This window comes from Bufo gargarizans, chromosome 8 (genome assembly GCF_014858855.1).
Source record: "Bufo gargarizans isolate SCDJY-AF-19 chromosome 8, ASM1485885v1, whole genome shotgun sequence".
NCBI classification, from domain to species: Eukaryota; Metazoa; Chordata; class Amphibia; order Anura; family Bufonidae; genus Bufo; species Bufo gargarizans.
Genome location: NC_058087.1, coordinates 56,598,776 through 56,610,866, shown reverse-complemented (window position 1 = coordinate 56,610,866; position 12,091 = coordinate 56,598,776). Strand labels below are relative to the sequence as shown.

The 12,091-nt window shown below is 51.0% G+C and overlaps 1 protein-coding gene across 1 annotated transcript in view; it reads right to left on the bottom strand.

Annotated features, from left to right (window-relative positions):
* Positions 1–10,071, bottom strand: part of GLI2 (GLI family zinc finger 2) — a 94,464-nt gene extending 84,393 nt beyond the window's left edge. Inside the window, exon 1 of the mRNA XM_044304310.1 lies at positions 9,358–10,071. The gene's annotated coding sequence lies outside the window, so the exon portion shown is untranslated. The remainder of the gene's footprint in view (positions 1–9,357) is intronic.
* Positions 10,072–12,091: the final 2,020 nt, after the last annotated feature.

Here is a 12,091-nt window from a genome sequence, read left to right as displayed (position 1 = left end):
AGCTTCCCCTATAGTTACGCCCCCTGGTCACAATGTATCAGTGCAGGCTGTTTAGCTCACAGAGCATTGTCTGTACTGGATACAATTGTAACAAACCCTCAGCTGTTGGAAATATTTGGTCAGGATGAGTGGATCTTGGAAATGGTGAAAACTTGAGACATTGTCCAGATTTACTTCTCCTAAGGGCTCATGCACACGGCCGTTCCGTGCATTGGGGTCTGCAATTTGCTGGCCCCCGATACGGGCACGACAAGGCAACGGTGTGTGCATGAGCGCCAAGTTCACACTTCAGTTATTAGGAACCAAAACCAGCTGAGGGGTCAAAAACACAGGATCAGATCTTTCCAATATAACGGATCTCTGACTCTGCGCACAATAAGGCTACACAACGGCATTTGTCGCACAACATGTTATATAATGCTAGTCTATGGTGTCGCAAAAAAAACAAACATCCAGGATGGGACACCGTAGACTAGCATTATAAAATATGATCCGAGACACATGTTGCAGAGGCGTTGCGCCCTATACGTCGCATGACTTATTGTCGCCTTGTAGCCCTAGCCTAACTGATGGAAATAACTGAAGTGTGAACCTGTCCTAAAGACGGCGGAGGCTTAGCCGGCAGTCTAGAACTGCACCAGATTTACCTTGGGGCTCAGACTGGATGATAAATATGGTGCAGAGATAGATGCTTTACTCGGACTCCGATTTTTCAGCCAGAATTGTGTGGCAATTTTGGTGCAAAGTGATGCATCTTAGACCAGTGAAGCTCGGCCCCCGTTCCACTAAGCCCCATCCCCTTGTCTAGCAAAAAAGAGTAGAAAACCTAAATGCGCCAAATTTTGCCACTTTTGGCAGGCTTTTGGCACAGACACAGTAGTAGTTCTCGGTCTCTTAGGACTTTTTCACACAAGCGTGACGGATTAGGTCCGGATGCGTTCAGGAAAACTCGCACCACTTTGCAAGCAAGTTCAGTCAGTTTTGTCTGCGATTGCGTTCAGTTTTTTCTGCGCGGGTGCAATGCGTTTTTCATCTCTTAGCAACCATCCTTGAAAAATGCATCGCATCCGCACTTGCTTGCTGATGCGATGCGTTTTTCACGCAGCCCCATTCACTTCTAGGGGGCCAGGGCTGCGTGAAAAAACGCAGAACATAGAACATGCTGCGTTTTTCACGCAATGCAGAAAAAAACTCATGTACACAGAAACTTTGAAATGAATGGGTCCGGATTCAGTGCGGGTGCTATGCGTTCACGTCACGCATTGCACCCGCGCGGAAAACTCGCTCGTGTGAAAGGGACCTTAGAAAGTTACAGAACTCATTTGCAGATTAGGTGTGTAAATTTGCAAATTGACAAGAACCTCCTGAAAAACTGGGATCCAAAATCTTCAGCTTCTCTTTTGTTTATCCCAATGCGTCTCGATTTTCTTGGATCTCATCTCTTTGAAACATTGTTGTAGCAGCAAATATCCAGAAACTGTGACCGTGTTCTGTGCGCAGCCGCTCCAGGGCTCCGGGGGCTCCGTATGGATAACGTCTGTTGGTGATTTGATATCTTGGGAACCTTTTAATGGCCTGACTTGAACGTGCCTCAGAGGTGATGTCATGAAGACCTTGCAAGTCTATTCAAGTTTTAGAAGACCTCAGGGACAATCAGAGGCTTCCAAACATATGCACAGAAAATAATATCCCCCCCTCCCCCAGAAAACAATGGAGGGCTGAAGTTAAGAGTTATCAATGGAACAACTTGATTCTTTTCATGGGGCGATTCGACTTTTCCTAATAATCCAGGATTGGGAGTAGGGAAGAAGGTAATGGCCATATCTTACAAGCATTTGCAGTCTTCTCATTGGGGTAGAAATGTCGGCGCACTGGACGTAAAGCGCATTTCTAGAAATAATCGCAGGCATTTATTTACAGCTCTATGGCCGTCACCACGACAGCCGGACGCTCAGGAATGTTTACAGGACAATAACCGGTGATAATGCGGCTCCATAACAAGTAACTGTCCACAATAGGTAAAACTGGGAAGAGCCTGTAAACCTGGGCCTGCGTTCTGAGGGGGAGCTGCTAACTGGCCTCGGCGTCCGGCTCCAGACTCATCCCAGATCAGGTTGCAGCAAAGCAAATTTTTAGAATTCCACAGGAAAAGGACTACTTAGGAAGGTCACCCAGAGCCCCAAAATACCAGCCCAGTATGATGACTGCGAGCCGGGATTGTGACCTGCAGGGGAGACTGTACAACAAATGCTGCTCCCCCTGCGCAACAAGACCTATAATGAGGCCCCAACCTGCACCAGAGGAATTCATCGAAAAGAACAACAAAAAAACCTTCGCAAATTTAGTCAAAAGGTTAAAATATTCTCTCTAGTCTTTCCTTAGTTTCCGACAGTCCCCCCCCCCCCCTCCACTTGGATATGTGAGATACAGGAATGGGGGATGTATCCGCTTAACACATCCGTGATTAAATCTGTGCTAAGACGGTCAGTGACACCTCCGTGTGTTATCCGTGTTCCATGGACACCGCACAGCCGAAAATTTATTTTCATGGCGTCTCCTCTTAATGGTCCATGAAACACGGATGGCATCCATGTTGTGCCCTTTGGACCCATAGACTATAATGCATCCAATGGATCTGTAAACACAGACAAAATAGACCATGCTTCTGCGCAGAAATTACGGACCCACAGACCGTTCTAAAACACGGATGTGTAAAAAAACACATAGTAGGGGCTCATTCACACTAATGTGTAATGCCCGTTGCCGTATTGTGGCCCGCATTTGCGGATCCGCAATACACGTGCACAGTTCCGTGTGCATTCAGCATCACGGATGCAGACCCATTTACTTCAATGGGTCCGCAAATCCGGAGGTGCGGAACGAAAGCATGGAATGGAACACTACGGAGTGCTTCCTGGGGTTCCGTTCCGTGCCTCCACATCTCAAAAAGATAGAACATGCTCTATCTTTTTCCGGACCGGACGGAAGTGAATGGGTCCGCGATCCCCATGCGGCTGGGCCAAGGTCGGTGCCCATGCATTGTGGACCACAGCACGGGCTTCACACGGTCGTGTGAATGAGCCCTAAAGTGAATGGATATGTGTGTGCTGTCCGTGGAGAACGCGTCCATGAATCACTGACGTGTGAAGAAGGTCTATCCAGGAGGATTTGCCGTTCAGGGGCATTGGAAAGCTGGGTAAAATCCACGCAGGAGCTGATGGCAGCCATATCCAGAAACCAATGCAACTGAAAAAACAATGAATGGAATATTTCTTGGAAAAGGCTCCATGTCTAAGCGCAGAGATCGAGTGCAGGATATTGGGGTTCAGGTTCGGGGGATTCCTGCCACAAAGCTGCTCATGGGAAGAGTGAAGAAGCCACGAGTAATGGCAGAGAGGGGATTACATCGCATCACACCGGCTGAGCTCCCGGCAGCTGACGGCGGAATCAAAGCCACAGGTTTGTGTATTTAAGACCAATATTGTAACCACGACATCGCGCCCGCTATTCAAACAATATATATTCCATGAAAAGCCCGAATCCTGATCACACGACACGTGGAGCGATCCGAGAGCAGCAAAAAAGAGAAGAACAATGAAATCTACGGCTCAAAGGGACATTTCTGAGTTAAAGTGTCTGCACACTAAGCACCAGCATACATGACGAATCTCCATAAACAGTCATTATGTACTTACATCACTGATCCTGTACTGATCCTGCATTACATCCTGTATTATACTCCAGAGCTGCACTCACTATTCTGCTGGAGCAGTCACTGTGTACATACATTACTTATCCTGTACTGATCCTGAGTTACATCCTGTATTATACTCCAGAGCTGCACTCACTATTCTGCTGGTGCAGTCACTGTGTACATACATTACTTATCCTGTACTGATCCTGAGTTACATCCTGTATTACACTCCAGAGCTGCACTCACTATTCTGCTGGTGCAGTCACTGTGTACATACATTACTTATCCTGTACTGATCCTGAGTTACATCCTGTATTATACTCCAGAGCTGCACTCACTATTCTGCTGGTGCAGTCACTGTGTACATACATTACTTATCCTGTACTGATCCTGAGTTACATCCTGTATTATACTCCAGAGCTGCACTCACTATTCTGCTGGTGCAGTCACTGTGTACATACATTACTGATCCTGAGTTACATCCTGTATTATACCCCAGAGCTACACTCACTATTCTGCTGGTGCAGTCACTGTGTACATACATTACTTATCCTGTACTGATCCTGAGTTACATCCTGTATTATACTCCAGAGCTGCACTCACGATTCTGCTGGTGCAGTCACTGTGTACATACATTACTTATCCTGTACTGATCCTTAGTTACATCCTGTATTATCCTCCAGAGCTGCACTCACTATTCTGCTGGTGCAGTCACTGTGTACATACATACATAACTACTTTTACACTCGCGTTTTGTGCGGATCCGTCATAGATAATACAACCGTATGCATCCGGTCTGAACTGACCCGTTTGTATTATCTTTAACATAGCCATAACATATTGTGCCAGATTGTGCCATAGAAAACGTATCCGTCCCCATGGACTTACATTGTGTGTCAGGACGGATACGTTTGGCTCAGTTTCATCAGACGGACACCAAAACGCTGTGGTCTCCGTCTCCAAAGCGGAATGTAAACTGAACTGATGCATTCTGAGCGGATCTTTACCATTCAGAATGCAAACTGATCTGTTTTGGACCGCTCCTGAGAACCCTGAATGGATCTCACAAATGGAAAGCCAAAACGCAAGTGTGAAAGTAGCCTTACATATCCTGTACTGATCCCGAGTTACATCCTGTATTATACTCCAGAGCTGCACTCACTATTCTGCTGGTGCAGTCACTGTGTACATACATTACTTATCCTGTACTGATCCCGAGTTACATCCTGTATTATACTCCAGAGCTGCACTCACTATTCTGCTGGTGCAGTCACTGTGTACATACATGACTTATCCTGTACTGATCCCGAGTTACATCCTGTATTATACTCCAGAGCTGCACTCACTATTCTGCTGGTGCAGTCACTGTGTACATACATTACTTATCCTGTACTGATCCTGAGTTACATCCAGTATTATACTCCAGAGCTGCACTCACTATTCTGCAGGCTTCGGAGATATCCCAGTATTCCCTGCTTTTTCTGGTGATTTGCATTCTGGACAGTGTCCTTACATCTCATGCATGTAGTGCGTTGTACACGTATCTCACTCTCGTGTCTCCCAGTTGTATGATGTGTCCTGCGCCACCTTTCTATTCCCCCCTCCGGAGGACAGATGTGCAGGCGGATACATTATATATGTTGATGGCCAGAATACCCCTTTATTATTAAATTGCAGCCCCACATTTAGTGTGTGCAGAGCTGGCGGCTGCACAATTTGCTGCCTCTGGCTTCACATTGGTGCTGCTCATTTACAAGAAAATAAAGGATCAGGCAGGTTAAAATCCAACATGTCCATTGTAGCACAGGGTCCGGGGGCCCTTATGTTACAATTTGTACACCCTGAATATACCATGCACAGTGCAGCACAGGAGCCCGGGGCCCGGGACACAATTTCTATGGCTTGCTGCTGAAAGATGTTTACTGTAAGTAACATCTCTATTTTTGAGGTTCTATTTCCCCTCTGGATGCAGTAAACCCAAATTTCACAATCAGTTCCCTGCATGCTGATGCTCTCCCTGCAGGGTCTCCTCTAAACCGGTGGGAGACGTCCTGTATAAAGTTTGAGAAGTACCCCTCCTGTCTGGGCCCATTCGGACCCAGCCCTCACACTCACGTCCTTTTTTCACTTCCAGATTCTGCAGGATTAAGTCTAAAACAAACTTTCTTCACAAACTCCCAATCCCTGCACAAAATGTTCTTAACAGTGACAAGTCCAGTGCAAACAGCAGCCTTGTGCCGTCGCCCCTGGATCCAGCAGCAGCCCCTGCACTGGCCTATGGGGGCCCAGCAGCTGTTAAACAGTTAACATGTGAGCAATGCTCAGGGCTGGAGGAAGCAATTGTCTCAGAGGCACATTCCTCCTCACCCTGGATGACTGCAGCTTTATCACTGAGGTTTGCAGCTGCTCAGCTCCAGACTTGACCCTCAGTCCTTCCTCCAGTCTCCTGCCCTGAGGAGCAATCCTATAGATGACACCTTCTGTGTTCAGACTATGGGGGCTCTGAGCTTCTCACCTTCAACAGATGACAAGACACTGAGAGCAGAGAGAACAGCACTGCCCAGAGCCCTCCAGACTTGTGTCAATAATGGAAAACCTTCATATCAATAAATCACTGCTCTCATAGGAAAAGAGTAAGTCTGCTGCATGCTGACCTTCTCCATTCTCATCTCCTGTCACTGGTGATCGGTCCTTGTCCGACACATTGACCCCTAATACCAACAAGAGTTGTAAGGATGAATCACACGCAGTAGATTTGTTGCGGAAATATCTGTGACTGCTCCATTCATCTAGTGACAAGTTCAGTGGTGTCTCCAACCAGAGGAACAGGATTTATCAAACATACAATACTTTATAGCATGGTATGGGCACAGACTGGGGGTATGGGAGCATGGAGGCAGACTGGGGGTATGGGGGCAGACTGGGGATATGGCAGCAGACTGGGGGTATGGGAGCATGGAGGCAGACTGGGGGTATGGGAGCAGACTGGGGGTATGGAGGCAGACTGGGGGTATGGGAGCATGGAGGCAGACTGGGGGTATGGGGGCATGGAGGCAGACTGGGGGTATGGGGGCATGGAGGCAGACTGGGGGTATGGGGGCATGGAGGCAGACTGGGGGTATGGGGGCATGGAGGCAGACTGGGGGTATGGGAGCATGGAGGCAGACTGGGGGTATGGGGGCAGACTGGGGATATGGCAGCAGACTGGGGGTATGGGAGCATGGAGGCAGACTGGGGGTATGGGAGCAGACTGGGGGTATGGGAGCATGGAGGCAGACTGGGGATATGGCAGCAGACTGGGGGTATGGGAGCATGGAGGCAGACTGGGGGTATGGGAGCATGGAGGCAGACTGGGGGCATGGAGGCAGACTGGGGATATGGCAGCAGACTGGGGGTATGGGAGCATGGAGGCAGACTGGGGGTATGGGAGCAGACTGGGGGTATGGGAGCATGGAGGCAGACTGGGGATATGGCAGCAGACTGGGGGTATGGGAGCAGACTGGGGGTATGGGGGCATGGAGGCAGACTGGGGATATGGCAGCAGACTGGGGGTATGGGAGCAGACTGGGGGTATGGGAGCATGGAGGCAGACTGGGGATATGGCAGCAGACTGGGGGTATGGGAGCATGGAGGCAGACTGGGGGTATGGGAGCATGGAGGCAGACTGGGGGTATGGGGGCATGGAGGCAGACTGGGGGTATGGGGGCATGGAGGCAGACTGGGGGTATGGGGGCATGGAGGCAGACTGGGGGTATGGGGGCATGGAGGCAGACTGGGGGTATGGGGGCATGGAGGCAGACTGGGGGTATGGGAGCATGGAGGCAGACTGGGGGTATGGGGGCAGACTGGGGATATGGCAGCAGACTGGGGGTATGGGAGCATGGAGGCAGACTGGGGGTATGGGAGCAGACTGGGGGTATGGGAGCATGGAGGCAGACTGGGGGTATGGGGGCAGACTGGGGGTATGGGGGCATGGAGGCAGACTGGGGGTATGGGAGCATGGAGGCAGACTGGGGGTATGGGGGCAGACTGGGGATATGGCAGCAGACTGGGGGTATGGGAGCATGGAGGCAGACTGGGGGTATGGGAGCAGACTGGGGGTATGGGGGCATGGAGGCAGACTGGGGGTATGGGGGCATGGAGGCAGACTGGGGGTATGGGAGCATGGAGGCAGACTGGGGGTATGGGGGCAGACTGGGGATATGGCAGCAGACTGGGGGTATGGGAGCATGGAGGCAGACTGGGGGTATGGGAGCAGACTGGGGGTATGGGAGCATGGAGGCAGACTGGGGATATGGCAGCAGACTGGGGGTATGGGAGCAGACTGGGGGTATGGGGGCATGGAGGCAGACTGGGGGTATGGGAGCATGGAGGCAGACTGGGGGCATGGAGGCAGACTGGGGATATGGCAGCAGACTGGGGGTATGGGAGCATGGAGGCAGACTGGGGGTATGGGAGCAGACTGGGGGTATGGGAGCATGGAGGCAGACTGGGGATATGGCAGCAGACTGGGGGTATGGGAGCAGACTGGGGGTATAGGGGCATGGAGGCAGACTGGGGATATGGCAGCAGACTGGGGGTATGGGAGCAGACTGGGGGTATGGGAGCATGGAGGCAGACTGGGGATATGGCAGCAGACTGGGGGTATGGGAGCATGGAGGCAGACTGGGGGTATGGGAGCATGGAGGCAGACTGGGGGTATGGGGGCATGGAGGCAGACTGGGGGTATGGGGGCATGGAGGCAGACTGGGGGTATGGGGGCATGGAGGCAGACTGGGGGTATGGGGGCATGGAGGCAGACTGGGGGTATGGGGGCATGGAGGCAGACTGGGGGTATGGGGGCATGGAGGCAGACTGGGGGTATGGGGGCATGGCGGCAGACTGGGGGTATGGGGGCATGGAGGCAGACTGGGGGTATGGAGGCAGACTGGGGGTATGGGGGCATGGAGGCAGACTGGGGGTATGGGAGCAGACTGGGGGTATGGGGACATGTAGTTGGTTTGATGTCAGGCACTGGAACAGGTTCTGGGTACAGCTTTGGGTACGCAGGAATGCTGCAGGCTCTGGATATTTAGAGGTCTAGGAGCTGGGTCTGAGCATATGCTCTGAGTATGAGACCATGTGGCAGCAGGTTCTGGGTAAAAGCTCTGGGCAGGGGATGTAAGATCAGGCTCTGGGTTTGGGGTATTTAGCAGGGTACAGGCTTCTCTTAGGGGGCATTTAGCAGACAGGGTCTTGTTAGGGGGTATTTAGCAGGGTACAGGCTTCTCTTAGGGGGTATTTAGCAGGGTACAGGGACCTTACTACTTTGCTGCCCAATTTCTTGGCATCCATAGATTGGAAACTTTGCAGTAACTTCCCCTGGCTGTAATAATGGGGCACAGGAGCATCACTGAGCATAGGAGCTGACACTCTATTCACACAGTGAGCGGCTTTCCATCCCATCATTGTGCTCCACATAACAGGAGGATTGTGTGCATTGTCTCCAGCCATTGTCTGCGGCTTCTGTCACTGGGCTGTGACCCTGGCACATCAATGCCCACACAGGGGGCACAGCACTGGAATTATACTCCATACAGAGGGCAGCAGCACATGGCAGGGTCCCCCCACAATCCACACACAACTGCTGCCCCCCTGTAATCAGGGGGTGAGGGGGCACTTACCTCCGGGTGTAACGATCCTGTATCAGCGCCCAGCGGGCATGGGGGGCCCCAGGGTCAGGGCAGCTCAAGAGGAGGGGGCCATGGTCACAGCTTCCAGCATCTGGTATCCATTGGGGGTTCAGCCCAGGTGCCCCGGGAACAGAAGCCCCGAATATGGGAGAGCACAGAATCCAGGAGACAGACTCGGGGGTCCTCTGGGGAGCAGAGACTGGGGCTCTGGGGGAGTCCGGGTTGTCGGGGAGCAGAGACTGCAGCTCTGGGGGAGTCCGGGTTGTCGGGGAGCAGAGTCCGCAGCTCTGGGGGAGTCCGGGTTGTCGGGGAGCAGAGTCCGCAGCTCTGGGGGAGTCCGGGTTGTCGGGGAGCAGAGACTGCAGCTCTGGGGGAGTCCGGGTTGTCGGGGAGCAGAGTCCGCAGCTCTGGGGGAGTCCGGGTTGTCGGGGAGCAGAGACTGCAGCTCTGGGGGAGTCCGGGTTGTCGGGGAGCAGAGACTGCAGCTCTGGGGGAGTCCGGGTTGTCGGGGAGCAGAGACTGCAGCTCTGGGGGAGTCCGGGTTGTCGGGGAGCAGAGACTGCAGCTCTGGGGGAGTCCGGGTTGTCGGGGAGCAGAGACTGCAGCTCTGGGGGATTCCGGGTTGTCGGGGAGCAGAGACTGCAGCTCTGGGGGAGTCCGGGTTGTCGGGGAGCAGAGACTGCAGCAGCCTGAGGTCCCGGGGAAGTTGAATGCAGAATAAAGTTTGGAGCCTCCTCCTCCCCCCATGTCACACTCCCCCTCCTCACTGGAGTCAGATGATCTGAGCCCATTACTTCAGCCCTCACTGATCTGTTTTCAATCTTCCCTCCTCCCCCTCCCCCTGCTCCCCCTACCTCCCCTCTGCATCCATTTGCTGCTCCGGATGGGAATGGGGCTCATTAAAGTCACAGTTAAGGCGCTGAGGGGGTTAACCCTGGCGGGATGATGGGGGTGATGGTCCTTCCTGCAGGGAATCTAGTACAATCATCAGCCTCTCATTTCCAGGTACAACGTTTCCATCCATTTGTTACATTGTAAAGCGACCTCTGATCTCATCCTCCAAACATTGTATCCAATCTTATTTATTATTATTATTATTATTATATAAAATCCTGGCTGCTCGTCTGTCTCTGTGATGGAACCTGCGTTCTAATTTGTGCGACAATTAAATGTTCATCAAATTCTCTGAACGATTCCGCCAATCAATGGGACGATTCTTCCTCCAAATAATCGTTCAGTCCCCGCTATATACCGCGCGTGTCCGTCAAGGTCACATGCTGCGGAACGCGTGCGTCTTTCTCTTCTGATGATCAATACTATTTTTTTTTATTAGGGTCTGTTCACATGGAGGTTTTTTTAGCATGGCTTTTGTGCTGAAAACTCTTGCAATTTATCTCCATTGACTTTAATGGGGAAACGTTAATTTATATGGCGCTTTTTTTCACACTTGCAGTTTTAAAAACCGTGCCGTGGAAAAAAGACGTGATATGTCCATCTTTGACCCGGAATCAATGTGGAATCCACATCCAGAGTTCCCATTGAACTAGGCAGGATGAAAAACCACATCAAAAACACATGAAAAAACGTGTCAGAATAAAAACTGCAGCCTAAGGCCTAGTTCACACGACCGTTTTTTTTTCCCGTTTTGCGGGCCGTTTTTTGCGGTCCGTATACGGTCCGTATACGGAACCATTCATTTCAATGGTTCCGCAAAAAAACGGAATGTGTTCCGTATGCATTCCGTTTCCGTATTTCCGTTTTTCCGTTCCGTTGAAAAGATAGAACATGTCCTATATTTGGCTGCAAATCACAGTCCGTGGCTCCATTCAAGTCAATGGGTCCGCAAAAAAAACGGAACACATACGGAAATGCATCCGTATCTCTTCCATTTCCGTTCCGTTTTTTGCGGAACCATCTATTGAAAATGTTATGCCCAGCCCAATTTTTTATATGAAATTACTGTATACTGTATTTGCCATACGGAAAAACGGAACGGAACAACGGAACGGAAACGGAACCACAACGGAAGCAAAAAACGGAACAACGGATCCGTGAAAAACGGAACGCAAAACACTGAATTCAACATACTGTAGTGTGAAAGAGGCCTAAGGCTACATGCACATGAACATTGTTTGTTTCCTTGTCCGTTCCGTTTTTTCTGCGGATAGGATGCAGACCCATTCATTTCAATAGGTCCGTGTGCTATCCGCATCCGTATGTCCGTTACGTAGCCCCACAAAAAAAATAACATGTCCTATTCTTGTCCGTTTTAGGCATTGTTACAATGGATCCGCAAAAAAAAAAAAAACGGATGGCATACGGATATCATGTTTTTTTGTTTTTGCGGATCCGCAATTTGCGGACTGCAAAACACATCCGGTCGTGTGCATGTAGCCTAAGAGATGGGATTTTTTAAGTCTCAGTTCACACTGTCACTTTTGAGGGTGTCCGGTCTCCGGCAGATTTCTCTGTAGATTCCCCCTGGGTACTGTACAAGCCCATATAGGTCTGAACCCTGGGGGGATGTTCACACGTTGGTGTCCCGTTCCCATATTGCGGACCGTATATGCGGATCTCCATGCGCGTGTCCCACAGAAGGTGCCCGTGCATTGTGGACCGCAATTTGCAGTCCACAGCACGGGCTTCACACGGTCGTGTGAATGAGTCCTAAATCTGTGAAAAGGTGGTCAGTGAGGCCTCTGAAGATGTCCATGATGGATCTATG